We start from the raw sequence: 21,820 nt of genomic DNA, 5'->3' as shown, positions 1-21,820 counted from the left end.
ACAGGAGCCCTTTTTCTCCTTGTGATCTTTTCTTGGCCTAGACATCTTTTCTGCGCTATTTCTGCTCGAATATTAAGCAAACGCTCAAATGCCAAAGTCGTTTTCTTGCGTGAGCAATATTTGTACTTTCTGGATGAAAGCATACCCAGGAGAAAAAAGAAGGGGCGGGGGGGGGGGGGGTGTTTCACCTTGACACAGCATGACAAAGGTATTTCTTTCACATTCATGCTAATAATTGCTGGAAAATATTTTGTTACGGGATGAAATTCGCAAGAAGAGGAGTAAAAATGAATGCTTAAATTAGTACTTACAACAATCATGCTGATGCATACAACGCCGCATCAATCTCACTGACAGTCATTATTCTTTGATTATTAAATGTTTCGACTCAGCTTCAGCGGGGTGGCTCAGTGGTCATGGTGTTTGGCTGCTGACACGAAAGGCGCGCGTTCGATTTTGGCCGCGGCGATCGCATTTCGATGGAGGCAGAATGCTAGATGCGCAGGTACTGTTCCGTGTTATCGAACAATAAACAACCCCAGGTGGTCAAAATTATCCGGACCCCTCCACTACGGAGTCCCGTATAATCTGAGACGCTTTGGGAGGTTAAACTACATAAGCCAAACCAAATCAATTTCAGTCACAAAGCTGCCGGGCCTCGCGCGTTCTCTAGCTCATTGTGCTCACATTTCCTTGTGAATAAGAAGCTCCTCATGAGTTTCTGAGTTGCACAGTGAGTTGCGAATGCCCTTATTTTGGGCTTTTCGGTCAGCTTTCAGGCCCCCAAGTAAGCGCTGTCTCTAGGACACTATACAAATCAAATTTTCGTTTTGTTTCTACATGTCTGTGTCCTAAATATACTTTCACAGCCCTGTACAGTCCTGATCATTTCAGGCTTCCAAATTCTGCGGAGCTCTCAGAATTGTTCTTGTTGGACGGCACAACGAATCGCCACTGTAATGGCTCAGCTATTTTGCGTACACGCGGATTACAGATTTCTCGCAGTGCAAGATAAATTTTCTACAAAACAAAACAACCACGTTCAAATGTGAACACTTTGGCGTTGCAAGCCGATTTTAGTTTTTACATATCAAGCGATATTGCCTGGAAAGACTGCGATTTTTTTTTCATAGCACGAGTTCGCAGGCAGTTTTATAACGCTCTAGTAATCTTGGTATCATTGGTGTTTGCAAACTGAGGAAAGAGAGGCTTGGTTTATTTTTGTTGGCGGGCTCGTTTGGTTTTGTAGGCGAGTTTACATGTAAGTCATAGCACAACCGCCGAGCTGGCTCAGTAGCTTATGAGGTGGCCGCATTTCGATGGGGCCGGAATGCAACTCTCGCCGTTTATGCGCAATATCAATGGACGTAAAATATGCCCACGTGCTCCAAGTCAATTCACAACCGCCTAATATGGCGACCCTCTCGCCCATGTGCCGCTACAAGGCAATAAACCCACCTTATCGTGCCAATCTAAGAAACACATCCTGTACTAGCTTTTTGCTTGCCATAATTTCTGAACAAGCGAGCCGCAGTTGCGATATGAAGATATAAGTTATGATTCTTATAGATTCCGCAAATGGCTCAACCGGAGGACAAAATCGAAGGCTCTGAAAAGGTGAAAGAGAGGGCAGTGAAGTGGATCCGGGACCGACAGTTTTGTCAAGGCAGCGATATTTATGTGCAAGCCGCTGGCGAAGCTAGACCGTAAGTTGAAACCGAAGGTACTTTAAAAATAATGCCTGAAACGGGCAAGAAGACCTTCAGAAGGATTTTCGAGTGGCACCAGCAACTATTTACAAATCTTCAAAGAAGAATCAGCGTACGAGAAAAACTGACAGAGCTCGAAGACCGCTCATCACGGACTCTTGCGCGCAGTAGAGAAAAGGCAGCGTTTCCCTACTTCGCTGCACGAAGCCTGAACGAAACGCGATTAACAGCTACCGCACTCTTCATAACAGACGCGCGTGTTGGCCTGACTCAAAGATACAAAAGCTTCAAAAACGCTACACCACTTCTATCGTTGGGGCTGTCAGTCAGAAGGGGAAGGAAAAAGTGGGACACTCCTCGGTTTTCAAAATGATGGCACAGAGAAGACAGCTCGGCGATGGGTGTATACACTTCACTTTAGCGCTTTAAATACGGGGGCTGTCTCATCCCCCCAATGTTTTAAGCAATGTTTAAAACAGCAGCCTACATTCAGTTGTCCGTCAACATCGCTGGAAAAGGAGGGAGGAAGCCGCAGTATGCACTATGGCGACCAAGCCCTGAACGCTGGTTTGTAAATTGCAGCCAACACAACGCGATGGGGATTGCGGCCGAAGCAGTTTCATCAATTGACGAATGTAGTTATGTATCCATTTCTATTGATCTCCCTACAGCTCGCAGGGCAATATATCTAAGCAACTGGGGGGTCTTAACGCTATCAAATATGTCATCGGCGTAATGGTTTCAGAGCTCTTGAAAACTTCGATGCGTCTATCCAGCGAATCACAATTAACCTGGGCTACGATGCCTGGTTTGTCAAAAATTTGTAAAATTGGCTATCTATTGAGATAATTGATAAGAGGAGCTGGACAACGCACGGAAGCAGGTGATGCAAGAATAGCATTGCGTGTTCAACGAAAGCCCCTTCCAGAGGGAGCCGTAACGGTAAAGGGAACTCACAGCTTGGGAGGACCTTGGAATGCAGGCGTGAACCTGTAAATAAATTACTTGGTATGAAGCTACCAGAAATCCTTCTCAGCCAACGACGTTTTGAGCCCGAGTCACAGTGGAAGCAGCGAAAACATATGCAAGCAGTTTAAAAACGTCTTCTTCTTTACATGGCACATACCCAGGCGGGGGGATTAGCCAAGGTACAACGTGTTCTGGTTGTTGTTGTTGTTATCCTCATACTATGGCACATGCCCACATAGGGGGATTGGCCAAGAATTGGGGGGCACAGAGAGTTTTTCAGGTAAGTATTTCCTGGACGAAAATGAAATGAATGGTCAGGAACAAAGAAGTAAACAAAAAGGAACAACGAAATGAAACGGTAATTGCATAACGCACGCAGGAGATCGAGACTGATGTTTATAGCAGAGTAGTTAAATGATAATGATAATTGTACGTATAAAAATATTATTGAAAAATTAAAAAACAAAAATTAACAAAGCAGCCGTTCTGATTTTATTAAAATGGTGGCTCCAAACGACAGTATGACTGGGCTGCTCAAACAAAGGCCAATCTGTTGTAGAGGTTTCTCTAAAAGCCGTCTTCTCATCATGGTCTATCGGTGACAAAACAACAAAAAATGGTCTATGGTTTCATGCTCACCACAGAAAAGACCGACGGGATTAAGCGCCAACCCAGACCTGTGCAAATAAAAATTTAAGGGTGGGATCCGGCGTCGGAGCCTTGATAGAGATACCTCAAGCTGCCGTGAATGGCATGATTGCCTGCTCCACGAACACCTCAGCTGCAGGTAATCATCACATTTCAAAAGAGATCCAGTTGTCATTCTTAACAAATTCTGTCTCCGGAACCTCGCCGCTATAATGCACGCTCTAGCCGAAACGTTAGCTAGCACGGGGCCATTGAGAAACTCTTTTGCCAGGCAGTCCGCAAATTCATTGGCTGTCACACCAATATAACCTGGCACCCATTTCATGTGAACAAGCTTCAAAAGCGGAGGGATTAATGATTGGAAGGTGTTTAGGATTGGCAAATCTACAGCCGAAACAAGGGACGGACACAAAGAAAGAGAGTCTGTAATGACAGCCAATGAAGAGAGAGCTGGATCTAGTTTGCGAAGAGCAAGCACCACCGCCAGAAACTCCGCTTGAAAAATTGGGGTGTAGTCCGGAAGCCGCACAGAAAAAGACCAAGCTGTTGTAGAGGTGTCTCTAAAAGCAGTCTTCTCATCATGGTGTATCGGCGACGTAACAACAAAATATGGTCTATTGTTTCGTGCTCACCACAGAATAGACAGACGGGTTTAAGCGCCAACCCAGACCTGTGCAACTAAACATTTAGGGAAAAATGTCATGACAGACAATTTGTACAGAGTACCTACTGTTTTTTGACGGAAGGATGTTATACAAAATAACATTTAAATGTTCAAGCAAATTTTGTACCATACCTACGTGTGGGGTATAAAATCTAGGGCGCTGTACTCCAAAAAAGGAAGTCGGATGGCAAAAAAAACAGACAAGGAGCGGTGTAAATATGATTCATATATCCTTAGGTACGTCTGAAAAGTTAGGAATTGAAATCTAGACGATAAAGGAGGAATACGAGCTTCGAGATAAAGCACGTTATTGACCACAAATTTCGGGAGGACAAGGCACAACCGAAGCGCTTCCCGCTCCAAAAGAACTAGTGGGCGAACTTTGTAAGCAGCCGTACCAGCCCATCAGTTATTGTTGTACAGAAAACAGCACAGATCCAAATTCTAAAATTGGTCGGACATACAAAACATAACTCGGCAACCGGAGTTCCCGGGTTCGAACCCAACCGCGGCGGCTGCGTTTTTATGGAGGAAAAACGCTAAGGCGCCCGTGTGCTGTGCGATGTCAGTGCACGTTAAAGATCCTCAGGTGGTCGAAATTATTCCGGAGCCCTCCACTACGGCACCTATTTCTTCCTTTCTTCTTTCACTCCCTCCCTTACCCCTTGCCATACGGCGCGGTTCAGGTGTCCAACGATATATGAGACAGATACTGCGCCATTTCATATCTCCTAAAATCAATTATTATTATTATTATTATTAAACGTGCATCTCTCCGCATTCCAGACCGGGGATTACTTAATCTACGCAACATCGCCAAAGCACGAGCCCCTTTCGCTGTGACATGGTCAATGTGAGAGCGCCATTTGACGCTTTCATCATAAATGGCACCAAGATATTTTAATGACTTAATTTGAATATTTTGTCGCCGGTAACTGAGAGACAGATGAACAGGGTCTGTCATTTGAAAAACAAGTACAGCGCAATTATTTACATTTAAGGTGAGACGTAAGTCACATAACCAACTTTCAAGCAAATTCAGGTACGATTGCAGGCGCACATAGAAAGAATGCAAGTCAGCTGCAGCAGTGAAAAATGTAATATCGTCCGCATAGACGTACATGCGAATGTTTTGATGATGCGAATAGAGCTGTTTAGAATATTAAAGAGCACAGGAGACAAGACTAACTCTTGTGGAACACCTCTGGATTGTTTATATCTTTTGGTATTCACACCATTTACTATACAAAAAAGTCTGTTTTCAAGGAACGCAGATATCTAGGCAAGTAAGTAATTCTCAAACTGCAGAGTATATAATATTTGCAGTAATATGCAGTGTTCTACGTTCTTATAAGCTTTGGCTACATCTTATGTCGCCAAAGCAACATGCATATTTTGGCACCGCGCAAGACGAATGCGACTCTTAAGATCGGTGTGAGCATACCATATGGAACATTTTTGACGGAAACCAATTCCACAGGGACTAAGGATATTATTTTGGTCCACTTACTCTGAAACACGCAGTAGTATGACCCTTTCAATTAACTTAGCCAAGTTTGATGTCAGTGAAATGGGTCAAATATTATCCACAGAAAAGCCATCACCATTGTTTTCAGGTTCACCTAAAAACGGATCAAAAAAAGGGATCACTTTTTCGATTTTCCACTCAGGAGGATCCATGAATGTTTGATTGAAAAATTTAACAGCTGCAATAAGGATGTAGGGGACTCCTCAAAGAGGATCCTTAACATTTTTGATGTTACCCTATTAGGTACAGGAGCAGCAGTTGGTAACCTCAACAGTATCAAGGAAAGCTCGGGAAGGGTAATTGGGCGGACATGCTGAAACTGGTCCACTGACGCCACAAACACGGAGAGCAAAGGAAGTACAGAGGCGAAACGCTGCTCTAATCCTTTGGCAATTGTCTCAACTGGTTTTATTGCTTCTTGCGGGGTCAAAACACATGAGGGTGAATTTTCTGAAACAGGAATTTTTTTCCGCTATCGTAAGAATTCGGAAAGTGCGCGACGAGTTTCTGATTTTGATAAAGAATCAAAATAATCGGATTCATAATTTTCTTTCGCTAGTGAGATTGTGCGTTTAAAAGTAGCCGCAACGAACTTATAATCATGCCAATTTTTTGGGCACTGATTGTGTAGGAGCCTCTTCCATGCAGCCTTTTTGCGTCTATAATCCAGAGAGCAATCTGCATTTCACTATCTAGATGAAGCGTTCCCTCTTTATGCACGTACCAAAAATTCGGACTTCTTTAGGCATTCCTCAGTAGCCAACCACATGCCTTTTGCTGTATGCTCTTCAACAGAATTAACCGCTGAAGCAAGAGTGGAGCGCAAAGAGGACTGAAACTGGTCATAGTTTATATATGACCTCAACTTAGAGCACCCCGGAGTTAAGTGGCATTTAAAATTATAAACGATAGGTATATGTGATCGCTAGATGTTCCACAATCCGCAGTCGACCAATTGAGTACAGGGACACTAGGGCTGGTGAAAGTTAAATCTAACACAGATCGAATTTGTGCGCGGAGAAATGTGGCCGAACCTGAATTAATACACGAAAGGTCGTGATTAGTAACCCAATCTCAAAGGCGCTTACCACCGCTATCTGTCTTAAAGCCCCACTACACATGATGAGAATTAAAGTCACCGGCCAAGAAAACTGACTTCTGACAATTAAAGAGCAGGAGCTCTAGCAGCCTGGTATCCTGCACACCGCAAGGAAAATAAACATTTACTAATAAAAACGGATAGCACCCTGGAATTTGAAATTCTAAAGCCAATGACTCGCAGTCTATTGTGGAGGACTGAAAAGTAATCTTAGCCCTGTGACAAAATTTAGAAGAAACTAGTATGAGGAAGCCTCCTCCGCTTGACTGACGATCTTCTCGAAATGAAGCATAATTTTGCAAATGGAAATGTTTTTCAGATTTAAGCCAAGTTTGTTGTAAAATGATCACCTCAGGATTACGTTGAGATAAGGTACAGTAAGTCTGTTGAAGCTGAAAGAAGTGACCGACAGTTCCACTGGAGAACGCTTAACACCACTATGGTTGAGAAATCCGGGCAGCAGCAACTGCCTGCCCTAAAATAGTTTCTTTTGGCTTACAGCCAATCTGTTGCTTCTTTGATTTCGGCTGAGGATGTGGAGAGTAAGGGTTAGAAATGGGGGATCCACTGCGTTTGAGGATTCGCGTATCTGAATCCATCAGCTCTGCATCATGAATAATTTAAGCCTTATCTGAATTAGTAGACCGAGGAAGTGGAGAAACAGCAGTAACTTGTTCTAGGGGCTGCGACTGCTCAGGGAAAGAATGTTGGGTGATTAACGAAGACATGGCTGACATGAAAGAAGTCATTCCAATTTGCATGGCCTGGGAAATATGCGTTGCCAGAGCATTAAATATGCACTCTGTGATAGTGGACGCTATCATGTAAGCCATCTTAGCCATAGAGGCTTCCACAGCAGTCACTATTGCCTGAGAGATAGACGAATCTAGTGTCACTCCTGAACGGGCTTACGCACCTGCATAGCCGTTTAGTTTCTCATAATGGCTCGCGTCGCGAACAGCGTTTGCGGTCAGTTATGTGTAGAATATTCAATTCATGATCCCGATAAGGACAATCCATGGAATTTGCAGCTTGAGATCCACTACAAAGGCAACACTTCTCGTTTTGATCAGAGATAAATTTGATGGATGGTCATTGCCGCATTTGCAACAGAGCAAGGTGGACTTGCAGCCACGAACACTATGACCATATCGCCAGCAATGGCTGCACTGCAATGGCTTAGGCGGAAGGGGATCTACACGGCAGATTAGGGGCCATGTTTTATTTCTGAGGGGCTGGCAGTACCCGCAAAATTGTCAATAACCGTTTCCGTTGGCACCCGCTCATTGTTCATCTCCCGGCTACAGCGATACAGAGCAACAACACCTGCTGCAGAGAGAAAGTCGAGGGTCTCAACTGGAGACAAACAAGACTCCATATCGCGAACCAAACCTTTTGTACAGGCCAGATGGGACGGAATGAAGCTGCTTACCGAAAGAGACCCAAAACAAGAGCAGTTTAGAAGATCCTTTACGCACAACAGGTCTGGTCAACAGCATAGAATCCCGCCACGTCCAAACTTCCTTACCTCAGTGATTGCCTCATAATGGGAAGTGGCAGCCTGGAGAGCAGCTCGAACAGGCCTTGGATTGTAAATTTTGATATAACCACCATCCTTTGGCACCAGCGCCACAGGAATGCTGCGGACGCCGAACTGTTGAAAAGCTTCCAGAGGCATCTCATGAGGCGGTAAGGAAGCCGACCAGGGGGACCTCCCCTGGCCGGGAGACTGCGTAGACATTATCCGAGATTGAGAAACACTCTGCGTGCGTTATCCACACAAGGAAAAGGTGCAAAAGCAGAGTGGGAAAAGAAAAACAGGACCAGCCGCCCAATACTTAGCCAATCCATTGTCTTCCTCCTTGAGTCAGATCAGCGGTGAGAGAAACAGTTGAGACAATTGGCAAAGGATTAGAGTAGCGTTTCGCCTCTGTACTTCCTTTGCGCTCCGCGTTTGTGGCGTCAGTGGACCAGTTTCAGCATGTCCCGCCTATTACCCTTCCCGAGCTTTCCCCGATAGTGTTGAGGTTACCAACTGCTGCTCCAGGCCCTGATAGGATAACATCAAAAATGTTAAGGATCCTCTTTGAGGAGTTCCCTACATCCTTATTGCAGCTGGTTAATTTTTCAATCAAGCATGCATGGATACCTCCTGAGTGGGAAATCGCATAAGTGACCCCTTTACCTAAAAACAATGGTAGTGGCTGTTCTATGCCTAATAATTGACCAATTTTATTGACATCAAACCTGGTTAAGTTAATTGAAAGGGTCATACTTCTACGTGTTTCGGAGACTGTGGACCGCAAAGATATCCTTAGTCCCTGTCAAATTGGTTTCTGTCGAAAATGTTTCATGTGGAATGCTCACACCGATCTTGAGAGACGCATTCGTCTTGCGTGGCACCAGAAAATGCATGCTGCGTTGGTGACATTAGCTGCAGCCAAAGCTTATGACAGCGTAGAACACTGCACATTATTGCAAAGATTATATACTCGGCAGTTCATGAATTACTTACTTGCGTGCATATCTGCGCTCCTTTCTTTTGCCGCGTTTTATTTTTTGCCGGGTGGTTGCTGAAGAAGTGGAGTGTAATTTTTCTTAACGTCGCCTCGGATCCGAGGCTAATTTCAATGTTCAGCCGTTCTCACCGCGAACGCGGAGCGATGGTTTTATAGCTATAAAATACAGTTGCCGTTCTTTCTTTCGAAAGAACGACAATCCTATCTCATTCCAAAAAAAAGCACCGAGGGAAAATCGAAGCACTTGAAATCTATTCTCGTGGCGCTGAGACATGTATCAGCAACTTGCCGCTGTCTACGCTCGGGCAGGAAGTGGAACTGCTCAGGCTATCGCTTTGAGTCTGTATCGACGTATGCATCTCCTTGTGACGACTGTGACGTCGTTCTTTCTTCACTTTATGTACCCTACGGTTGGTGTTTTGTGCCTTAATCTGTGAAAGCATGCGTGCATCATCCATTAAAATTAGTTGACAGTTCGCGCTCTTTATGGTGTGTCTTCATTTTCTCTTCTCGGCTAAATGGTAGGGCGTTGCTACTACGATGAAAAACCAACTAAGCCAAATGCTTGCACAATTAGCAGTTATTTTTTAGTGCGAAAGCACTACTCTGGTAGTTGTGACCCGAGCAAATTCGTATTATGTTTGTTTGTCCGAGAGAAATTATGATCGCAGAAATTCCGCCGGTGGCAGCACCTGCAATCTCAGGGCGCACCGCTTGACCGCTGCGGCACTGCGCAAGAAGTGGTAGTGGTATAAGGTCTCCCGGGGATCTATGAATGTTGAGTAGAGAAAAACTAAATCGGCATATATGGATGAGCCTTGCTTTCGCACTGTGTTGGAATGTTGGAAATATTCTCTCGAAATTTTTGTTAATTTCTCAGCCCTACGCAGTCAAATACTGTAGAAGCTTGGGAAAGTTGGTGTGACATTTTTACAGCAGCGCAAGGGACAAAGCACGAGAGAAGTGTATTTCGTGTATCTGTTTTTCATTTGAGATTGGTTGCCACTGTATTTAAGAAGTGGAAATCGCCTCTATAAATCTAGTTGTAAGTTAAGCGCAGTGTCTCTGTACTTGTCTCGTCCTTTGTCTCTTGCGTTGCTTTAAAACAACTACGCGGTCAAGTTTTTCAAACATTCCCACGACATTCCAAGGAGATGATGGACGCCCGAGAAAGAAAGCCACAAAGCTTGGTTTATCTTCCGGGGTCACAAATAGAGGCGCACCGCATAAAAAAAGCAGAAACACGTCTGTAGGCAGCATACCGCAGCACTACTACCATAATCATAAGCATGCTTGTTTACAAACATCAAAACAGTGTATCGGGATGAGGCCGACACGTTAAAGAGTTTTAGTATAGCAGGTTTTCGCGTGATTGATTGCTTAGCGGAATAACGGATCCAGAGTGCACAAACACAGAATGCTGGTGGGTTAATAGCGTCAGCGGACGTACTCGATTTTTCAAAAGTTAGCGGCGCGGTCGGTTCGAACCCGACCACAGCGTCTGCGTTTTTAAGGAGGAAAAACGCTAAGGCGCCCATGTGCTCTGCGATGTCAGTGCACGTTAAAGATCTCCAGGTGGTCAAAATTATTCCGCAGCCCTCCACTACGGCACATCTCTCTTTTTTTCTTCTTTCACTCCGTCCATTATCCCTTCTCTTACGGCGCGGTTCAGGTGTCCAACGATATGTGAGACAGATACTGCGGCATTTACTTTCCCCAAAAAACAATTATTATTATTAGTAATATTATTATTGTTATTTTGCGAACGTGACGTGAAAACATGAGGACTCCTTTCGCTGCGACTGACCTTGCTTCGCGAACAAAGTGAAAGCTGTAATTCAGCACAGTTTTGAAGATACACTGTCCATTTTGTTGCCCCAGGCCTGATTGACGCTCGAGCTACACTGCAGCCTTCTAAAAATCCTCGGAACATAACAGAAATAGCTTGTGTTCTTTGTAATGGTGTTTTATTTATTGCGATAATTAAGCACGACAAATTATGCTACTTTTAAAAAAGTATTTCCAGCTTTACATATTGGTGATTACATGGGATGGAAAAATTCTTGCCTTAGCTGTTTGTACTTGGCGTCTCTTTAACTAGATGGCTGTAGTTAAGTTTACGTTTTTACTTCAGATATTTTTATTCGCTAAAGCAAATCAGTGACGTTTTTTGTTTTCGGAATTAGATGTTACTGTATCACTTAGCTCTAAAATACTCTGATATTGAATATTTCGGCAAATTAACGTCAATGGTTAGAATTTTCAAAGGGAATTTTGTGTCCACGTAGTGTAGATCGCGTTGAACGTTTCCAGAAAGCTATATTATAGCTCTCTGTGTGGGTTAGTAGCCGCCTGCCTGTTAACGTTAATTCGCTTATTTCCGCTATACCGCGATAGGAAAAGGAGAATTTTATGGGATGAAGTATATATCTACCGCTGCTGCTGCCGCCAAGGTGTGATAGCCTGTATTCATGTCTCCAAATCCGCGGTCTTCTGTGTGTTGCAAGGATTTTACTGTGTCAACTAGTACTATCAAATGCAGTGATTGTGGTTGTGTTTATCACACTGTAAAGTGGACAGGAATTGCTGACACCACGCTTAAAGCTAAGGGGGATGAGTATCGTAAGGCATGGTGCTGCACAGGTTGCAGGCGCTCGAAAACGCGAACACCTGTTGTGCAACGCACACAAGATGTTAGCCTCCCTGGTGAAACTGACACGGACCTAAAGATCTGGATGAAAGCGATCAGTGATAAGCTGGATCAGCTGCTGCCTCTTAAGGAAACAATTGACGGTATTGAAGACGTATTGCAGCTGTTAAGCGACCAGTATGACGATTTTATTTCCCGCACTGAGCGAAACGAGCGCAAAGTAAAAGAGCTGAAAAAGGGGGTCGCCCTGCTAAAGAATGAACTAGATAACCTTGAATGGAGGAACCGCCGCCTCAACCTTGAATTCCATGGCATCCCAGAGACAAAGGACGAAAATCTCCATGATAGGATAAATGCACTAACTGCCAAAAACGACCTTCCAGAGCTCTCGCAAAGTGACGCTGTGGCAATTCACCGCCTGCCTGCAAAAAAAAAATATAAAATGCCAGGTATCATCTGTCACTTCGCAAGGCAGGATGAAAGGGATGCGTGGTGGCAAAATAGAAAGAAACTGCAAGAAACGGACGACAATACCTAAATACTGAAAACCTGAAGAAAAGAGCACGTGCGCTACTGTTTGAAGTCAAGAACTGGGCAAAGGTAAAGAACTACAAATACGTGTGGCATAGCAAAGGAAGAATCCTGGTGCGAAAGGCTGACGGGCAGAAGGCAGTACTGGTTGCTAGCGCTGACGGCCTAGATAAGCTCGCCTAGAAGAGGCTAAGCGAACAGCTAAGAAAATGGCGTCTTACGTTTTGCCGCACGACTTTCGGAGACATACAGGAAAACCGTTTCTTCAATCATTCAAATGATTTCATCTGAACGTAAAATCAATAAAGAATAAGAGATTATCTCTGGAGCTACTTTTCGAGGACCTGAATGAGTCGCAGTTTCTGTAATGTTAACCGAGACATGGTCAACTGACAACGACGTTTACCGACTTGCTGGGTATTAAACTTACTATTTAAATCGCTCCGCTGGACCGGGTGGAGGGGTGTGTATTTTGGTCAAGAAAATGTTTGAATGTGAGCTGCTTGAAGATTTTTCTGCACTTACCCAAGATTATGAAGTTGTATCCGTTCGCGTGCAAAACGACGTATTGGTCGTCCGCTGCAGAAAATGTTCCAGTGCACTCTCATACGCGTGCGTTATTCACAAAGTACAACGTTATCCAGCCACAAACTATTAAGAAAACCGGCTTTGCAAACTCTTTAAACAAGATGCTAAATATAATAATGGTTTTACTCAGAAAATAGCTAAACTACAAAGGAATCTAGAGACAACACACGCCATTTCGAGCGCTGGAAGGTTAAAACAAGCTGAACAACATACGGCCATCAAATGTTGGAGAACAAATTGCCAAGGGTACTGAACAGTTTAGAAGCTCGAAATAAACAAACTGAAAAAATTACGTTCAAGGCATTGCGCGTGTTTTTCAAATTGTGGTACACATTCTCGTTTTTTGTTTTTTTTTACATGAGAAATGTAGTTGCATGTAATGCCACTCTTCAGTTATCATGTCCGCACCTCGAATTATTCCATGCACTGTACCTACGATTTCTTTTGTTATGACTTAGCTGCTGTTTATCTCCACTGAGTGCTGCCAATGCAGGGGGCTTGTGGCCCTGTCAAGCTGGCTACAGGCAGCTTTTTCTGCAGGCCTCCTATATCATGTATAGTGATGCAAATAAATTTCTATTCTATTCTATTCTAATATTATTATTTATTGATACCTCACAGGTCCCGAAGAGCATTCAGTGAGGGAGCATCAATGAAAGGGAATATACAGAAATACTGAACAACAATAATGGTACAGTGGACGCGGTACAACGCAAAAAAAGACAAACACCGCTTATTTAAAACGGCGGAAAAATAAAATCTGAGCAAAGCACTCGAAAATGCGGAAAAATGGAAAATATCACAGAGGATTGTTGCATTTTTTAACGCGGTAGCACTTATAGTGAGCATTCACTTATTTTACCGTTGTGTGTTTGTTGTTTTTTCTGAAGCCCGCTTTGTGGCGGGCTGCCCACCTGCCCAGCGGGATCAGCGGGATGCGGGCAAACTGCCAGGTGTATATATATATATATATATATATATATATATATATATATATATATATATATATATATATATATATATATATATATATATATATATATATATTGTTACAGGAATAAACACAGAGGGCATGGCGTACGCCGACCAAGTGCCCTGCGCTGAAGAAGATGAGGCGCGATGAGCGCGCGCAGACGAGGACAAAGATTGGGAGCGCCGGCGGTGTTTCTTTGGCTCTCTGACTTTGTGTGCTTTCCTTTGGGCGGGACCGTCGTCCCGTTGCATATCTTGGTGGCAGCGGTGGGATGGCAACCACCCGCGCTCGGAAACAGGCTGCGGAAGGGACCGAGGACGGCGAGCAATCTCCGGCTGACGCGGCACACTGCGCGGCGCACGGCGCTGCTGATCATGGGCGTTCCGACAACTTGCCTCTTTCCCCGGCGCTGGAGGCCGCCTTTGAGCGCCTCACTTGGCGACTGAAAAGACTGGGGAAGAGGGTCGAGGCGTTCGAGCATGGGCCCCGGGATGCTGTACCGATCGACCCGAACCGTGGCGGGCCGGAGCCTTCCATCAACACCATAGAATCCGCACACCTGCCCGTCGGGCTGGCTTCGCAGTCCGTCATTGGGGTGCACAGCGCAAGTGCGTCACATCCGGCCTGCACGCAGGGGATGGTGGCGGAGTTACCAACTTTCGATGGCACTGGCTACGGGTCGGGCCAACCCAGGCTCCAATACCAGCGTGTGTGTGCTCGCCGGTAGGAGCCCGGAGAAAGCTACCAGGACCTCTCCGCGGCTATTAACCGGTTGGCGTCGCAATCGCTGCCGAGTGTGCTACCGTGGCCCTGGTCGGCACTGAAGCTTTTGTGGACTCTATCCTAAATCCCGAGGTCCAGCGCCAGGTCCGCCTCGGGCGCCTCGAGTCCGCCCGCGGCGCAGCTCACGGAGCTGGCAGCTATTTTCGAGCGCGTCGACCAGCGCCTGGACCGGTTGTTCTGGCGGCTGGAGAAGATGGAGCGCGACGTCGTGTATCGCGGTACCTTGTATTTGAATGACGGCACCAAAGCGTCGACGCAAATGGACTTTGCGGGCGCGAAACAGGAGATGGGTCAGACGGCCGAAGCCAAGTCAAAGGACAAGAGCAAAGCAGGGGCTGGAGTTCTGGAGCAAGAACTTGGCGCCTGTGGCGATGAGGGAGCGCCGGACCTTCCGAGTACGCAAACGGTTAGGGTGATGGATGAGCAAGTGGCAAGGACCAAGCTGTCTGCAGGTGGCGACGAGCGTGAGCGGAAGAGGATGGTACGTCGGCCGGGATGTTGAGGCGAATTGGATGCCTGTGACTATTCCGCTGGCGCACAATTGTCCCTAAAATGCCCATAGTGTCGATGCACCCTGCTTGAAGGTCGGCGTGGGGTCGGTTGTCCCGTAGTATGTGATGCTTGCCGCCTCGCTCATCGGGTGAACCTAGCCGCTTTGGGACGTTCTTCGGCGACTGCAGACGCCTTCACCCAGCTCATAAACTTTAATGTCAACGAAGAGTCCGATCACTTCATCTATGTGGCCCCACGTTGCATCATACCAGGTGGCCCTGCATCAACGACCGATAAGACATCGCCGCCTAAAGATGAGTGGCGCCATCCAACGCACTGCAGTCTGTCTGTCCACACTGCCGATGTGGGAGACACCCGTTTACCACGGGAACAGAGCAAGAGGCCACGCACGGCGGTGGGCTCCCAGAACCATACAGAAGGAGGAAAAGGAGACACAAGAGCCAGTGGCAGCGAATGGTGTTGAAGACGGCCAGTTTATTCAGCTTGAGATGAACGGCTTACTGGAACCACTTTCCGCAGGCGAGCAAGAGCCCTCGCTGTGGTCGTATAGTGAGGAGCCGCCTACAAGCAGCCCCGAGGTCTACCGGAAGAGTTTGATGTCAGACGACACTTTAACGTCATCACAGCGTGATGATGCCTACTGAAAATTAAGCTGCGCTGGTGAGAAGAACCTTAACTGCGCACCATGGCAGGTGGCACTTCAGCGGCAAGTGGTGAACCGATCGCAGCACCTGACATCGCAGGGCAGTGGCACATCTCTTGCGCACTCCACTACTACGCCAGGAGTGGTATGAGGACTGCCATGGGTCTATGAATATAATGTAGAGAATTACGAATTCCTCATATATTGGCATTGACTTACTACCTCTAATCGAACAACTTTCGTCCCTTAACAATGAATCCGAACACTGGAACCGATCTGAAAACTGAAGTGCTAGCCCATCTCATTTGCATTTGGCTTAAGTGCGCAAATCGACAGCCAATTTTTAGTGCGTAAGAGGTAACCTGATGGGTAACAACCCCGAGCAAAATTGTGCGTTGTCCGTTTCCTTGTCGTTGTTGTTGTTAGCCTATCAAAAGATGGCACATACCCACACTGGGGGATCGGCCAAGTCTTTTCACTGATGGCCTAGCGCGAGAGCTACGTCTCACTGCACTGCCCATTCATCGTCGTTTTCTACATAGCACAAAACCTGCTTTCGCACTGATTCGAATGTAGTAAACATTCTCTGTAGTTTTTTTCCGGAAGTTGTAATGTTAAGAACAGGAAATTAGCAGCGTAATAGTTCGTTATAGAGAGCATCTCGAGGAAAAGTAATCACCCAAACAAGCCCATGACGGCGGTTGGATGCGACCTCCTGAACAATGGCATGTTGAATGCGATGCTGATCCAAATAAACTTCTATGGCTGCGGCTCTTTTGCCTCCTTCTTGCTAAGACATTTATTTTGCATGAAGTTTAACTATGCCAAGTGATATTCCGGTCACACTATCGAAGGCGATGCATCACGTCATACAGCACTGGAACGTAGAGTGAGGTCCTATTGAAAAGTTAGCAGCTGTGGAAGAACCCCCACATCATTCCGATTGATCTCGGGCTATAAGGTCCTGCTGGTTATTAGCACGCAATACGAGCTTTTCTTTCATCGGGTGCGCCAAATCTAAACAGCGTCGTGGTTATGTAATACGTTACATAAACGCATTGCTTAAAAAGCCTTCCAGTCACGAATCCAGTACAATGAAATCGTTTCTTTTCCAATTTTTTTACCATCATTCCCAGATTGAGCAGAAGAAAGCTGCACCCGCATTCGTGGAAAATTGTGCTATACCTTTTGCGCACCTATGTATTCAATTCGTGCCTCTAAGCAGCTTACAAGACCTCAATTACACTTGGTCTAGGGGAGTTGCACTGGCACTTGTGCCAAATGCTTAGGAATCTTTATAAAACGTGTTTTTCGGTATTTGCTTCACATGCCTAATTTTAGCTTGTCCTAAGCGTCTTATTGTGTAAGTAAGCTCGAGCCATTCGCAGTACATTTTATCCCAGCTCCAACAGAAACCGTTACACGGCATGTTTTCTCAAATGCCTGGCGGCCACGTTACCGGATGGGGTAGAAGAGAAAGCCAATGTAATATGTGACTTGGTAGCCCATAGCGCGTGAGACGCCCAAGGCCTGTGTTATCCTGCGAGAGCAACACAAATAGAAAAAGAAGGTACCATTCAATGATGCTTTCTGCGTTTTCAGTAACTGATTACGTTTAACAGCTGTAATCTCTTTGTCCTATAATGCGGCAGCTTTTGTCGCATTAGCATGCCTAAATTTTCATCTTCTACGACGCACTTGAGTCTCCTTCCGGCTTGTGACCACGCAGAGCTTTCATTAGCAAAAGAAGAAGAGGTCTCTTTACCATGGCTGCTCGTCGCTACATCCCCTACGGCACACAATCTGCAGCAGTTGGCCGTGCGCGGCCATCCATACCGGTAGACAACAGCCACTTCCTGTCTGCACCACTACTGTCCAATCATCGAACACCGCAAGAAAGAGCAGATCTGACACGCGTCCCCTCAGACCCCACCCCGACTCAGCTCACCAAGTCGCCATGGACAGCCACAACCAGGTCCCAGCCACGCGGCGCGAAAATGCTCACGCGAATGTCTCAGCCACCTCCTGCACAGAACCTCGCCCCACGCTGTCCTTCACCTCCAAGATCTCGACGCAAGACTGCACCGAAGACCTCGACACGGAGGCCCAGGAAGAGGAGGTCAAAACACTCTCCCAGATCGAGACGAAGGTCTCCATCCCCGCAGCTCAGAAAGCGATGGCGAAAAGTTCGCGAAAGTTCTTCCGATGAGCGCGAATTTAGCGAGTCGTCGGAATCCCTGTTGACGCTGCCAACAAAAAAAGCTCCTTCGCCAGCAAGGTCATACAAAGGGCGTGGGAAGGTTGGCTTGACCACCACAGGGCACCGGAAGCAGAGGAGCACCCAGCCGCCTATTTCCTCCGATGCATCGAGGAAGCTGATTTCTGAAAGGACATTCGCCGTGCCAACTGGGTCTCCACCTGCCAACCCCTGCGAAAAATTACCGGTTCGTACTCTGGAGCAGCCACAATTGCAACAACATAGTTCTGTGACGGCACGTTTCAACCATGAGAGCAACATGGTTCCCCAAGCACGAGACCCTCGGGCAAGTTTTGATTCAGTGATGCCGCCCGGTCTGCCCGCCACCACAATGCCTCTGCGGCCGGAGCCTGCTGCGGACGGTCAGCCAACTTCGGCAGTGTTTGGAGACAACGGAGTGTCTGCAAACCGTGACATCTACAGCCTCCTGGAAGGGGCGCCATTTTCACCGGGTTACACCGCGAGCAGCTACAGTGGAAACGCAGGTCCTTCTATGGGAGCCTGCTTCGCTGTACCGAGGCAGTGTGACCAACCACATCCACTTGTCTGTAGGCAAGCCGAAAAAATTCGGCACATGGCTTCCGTAGCTAACGCCAGGAGAAGTCAGCTGGAGGAAGATCCACTAGCCAGCAATTCTACCGAGGGCGAGATTAACAGCAGCAGCTGCGAGCTCACGAGCGAGACTGCCAGTTCCGGAAGGATGACACGCAGAACGTCTCTTTTCCTCTGCCTCGGCGCTGCCGCTGTGCTGTCCTTCTGGGCTTTTTTCGCTCTCACCAATGTCGTCATGAGTGGAATGGACCTGACGAGCAACATTCCTGAACCCATGACAGTTCGACCCGAAGAGGAAATCCTGCGCGGTCCTACGACGCATCTGACACCTTACCAGCACGGCCCGCTGCGGGAGAATCAGAAAGCGCTCTCTTTAACCAAAACGCCTTTTCGGCGTCATAAAACAGGGGCAGAGAAGAACGAAACAGAGTTCAACGTAAATGGCACAGTGGAGTTTGCCTAGGAACGCGGGATAAACATGTGCGCTGCTTATGCCACGCATTGCAGGATCATTGAATTGTTTGCCGCGTCAACATTTCACGTGTGATCTCGAAATTAACGGGTCCTTCCAAGTCGCTTCCTCCTTTGAATCCCTACAAAATAAATAGTAATATTTCAACAACACTATCAACTTTGAATGTGCATGCAAGAAATCGATCATCCAACGGTTCCAGCAGTTTGCTTTGGAAAAAAAGAATAAACGCCTAGTTTGATAGTTACGCCACTATGATTACAGCATCGTGCACGTTTTTAGCATATTTCTTTGCTTTATACTAAGCAATTCCGTATCAGCTTTCAGTCATCCACAATAATGCGGCTGTCTAGCTGTCATACAGAACTCTGTGTGGTGTTCATTAAAAGTAGCCGAAATTTTTTGTCGCCCCCCTCCCCCGTGCTCTTTGCGTGTTATTATTCAGTAAAGTCAAAGACTGGGCTGGTTGGTTGGTTTCCAATAAGGAACAGTGCACCAGACAAAAGGCAGGATTGCCAAAATTAAGGAGCAGTACACCAAAAAAACAAAAAGGCGCTTGTTCCCTTCTTGACGGTTTTTTTTTTCTGGTGCCCTGCTCCTTACATGTGTTATCGTTTATCGTTAAATGCTGCTGGACTGAAATGAATGTTTGGATAGTCTTAAGATTGAATGGCTTTCCACATTGTACCCACCAGTGACGAAAGGCTAGTGCTACGCATACGCGAGCCGGTGAATGCCGCTGCAGAAGCACGCGTGCATGTGTTGACAGAACCGGAGGAATGTAGCACTGGGGCCCTCTTCGCTCGCAGGAGTATGTGTTTCTGGGGACCTCAAATGCTGTTGTGACTCTCGTTCTCTCGAGCTGGCCTGATTTTGCGTGACATACTGCTATGAAATACAGAGCTGCAGCAGACTTGGCTGAAGGTACGGTGCTATCGTCAGCAAAGTCATCTGAAAAGCTTCGCTGCGTAAATGGCTACAGTCGCTGGTCTTTCAATTGGCCTTGTGAAATTGCCAGGATACAAAAAAGCCAGTACTGGCCTTTTCGCCTGTCTCTAGTTGAAACTAGACACAGTGGTAGGTTTACTAGACCGTTAACTTGTGGAAGCGCAGATTGCACCACCCACGAACGCCAGATGTGCCTAGAGCACATTTCCGTAGAAAGCACAAGAAGAACAAAAGCACTGGCGTCGAGCGTATTCTAGATCCTGTACATCACTGTACAGAGCATCTGGATTCCGACTACGCTAATCGTTTTAGCGTCATTATATTTTACCTCTGGAACAATAGAAATTAAGCTATTGATCTGAATTGTCCACGGCTCCTTTTTAGATGACACGCAGGGAAGCGCCATTTTGTTACTTGTTTATGATCATGCGTCAGTGCATATTATTATGCCGAAACGATCTCCCCGTTGCTGAAATTCTGAATTGTTTCTGCTTATTCTACACGTGCTCATTTCACGTGCTTTGCGCTCGAAAGAACTCATGCAATGAACCTACGAGGCCAACAAGCCGGCTCAGGCGACTTTTTTTTTTCGCATTGAACGCGCATAAATTTAGTACCTTAAAACCTGCATCAACATTAACAATGCACACATTTCTAACTACCGCTATTTTGCACGGGCAATAAAAAAACGGTTAATTAGACGACTGCGATGTTTTCGAAGACCTGGGCTTTTGAACCAGCATTGATATCCTGAAAAACCAACGTTACGACATTTCACCTGATTTCTAGAATATTCCGGCCTAAGTGGCTGTAGGAAGTGTTACTTGCAAGCAGAACATTGTTTCCGTTCGTGCACCGAGCGTTGCTAGCATGGAGAGGGTATATGGAACTGGGCATGTTGATTGATGTAATGCACAGACATGTGCGCTAACATGATAAGCAACGAGATAAACAAATGCCCGCCGCTCTTGCCGACAGAAAAATGGCTTCGTAAAGCGCGCAAGCAAAGAAGCAACTTTGCGCAAAACGGCACCAAACGGTGTTTGATCAACGATCGCCGCGGGTTCCAGGAAAGGCAGTAGCGTGGATGCGCGAGAACGTTCGCAGTGAAATTCGCTCCGTCCATTCTCCCTTCTACAAGATGAGTTTTAAACCTGTCTTCGTCCTGGGAGATTCTTCACTAATAAGGAAAAATTATCATTGCCGCGGCGCCCTCTAAACGAATTTTCTGGAACCACCGAGCGCAGAGACGGAGATGGGCTCATAAAAGGACAACAGGGCATGAATGGAAGTGCAGCGTGTCACTTGACTGGTTCCATTATATATGTATTAAATACTACTGCAGCGGTGCGCTAATCGAGATTCTTCGACACCGAATCAACTACGAATATTTTAGCTTTACCAAAGACCTGGATAAGAATAGTGAAGACAATTATCGACCCCAATATGAATCGAATAGCGAGTGAACATAATCGAGTCTGTATGCTATCGGACATTTCCTATATGGGCGAATATTTGTACAAAACGAATATCTGGGCGGAACAGCGAAATGCAAGAGGAGGCTCTGTAAGTCATTAACGAAGGACTCTTCCAGAAGAAAGTTGCAACAGTGATCTTCACTGGGGGACATGCAACACGGAGTTATTCCAATAACACTATGAACTTGACAGCGTACGAATAGAACAATTACATAATCTTACTGATGGCAGCAAACAAACGATTAGAAAATCTCGGTTAATGAGAGAGACGAGCGCGTCAGCCATGGCCTCAATAT

General features: G+C 46.2%; 1 protein-coding gene across 2 annotated transcripts in view; it reads right to left on the bottom strand.

Moving 5' to 3' along the window:
- Positions 1-21,820, bottom strand: part of LOC144124680 (arylsulfatase B-like) — a 107,033-nt gene that overhangs the window by 56,460 nt on the left and 28,753 nt on the right. Inside the window, exon 1 of one of the 2 annotated variants that reach the window (XM_077657513.1) lies at positions 2,667-2,783. The exons of the other annotated variant lie outside the window; for it this stretch is intronic. The gene's annotated coding sequence lies outside the window, so the exon portion shown is untranslated. Of the gene's footprint in view, positions 1-2,666; positions 2,784-21,820 lie in introns of those variants that run through there. 2 annotated transcript variants of the gene reach the window in all.

The sequence above is a fragment of the Amblyomma americanum genome, chromosome 3 (genome assembly GCF_052857255.1).
Source record: "Amblyomma americanum isolate KBUSLIRL-KWMA chromosome 3, ASM5285725v1, whole genome shotgun sequence".
Taxonomy (NCBI): domain Eukaryota; kingdom Metazoa; phylum Arthropoda; class Arachnida; order Ixodida; family Ixodidae; genus Amblyomma; species Amblyomma americanum.
This window is presented reverse-complemented; position numbering and strand designations above follow the sequence as displayed.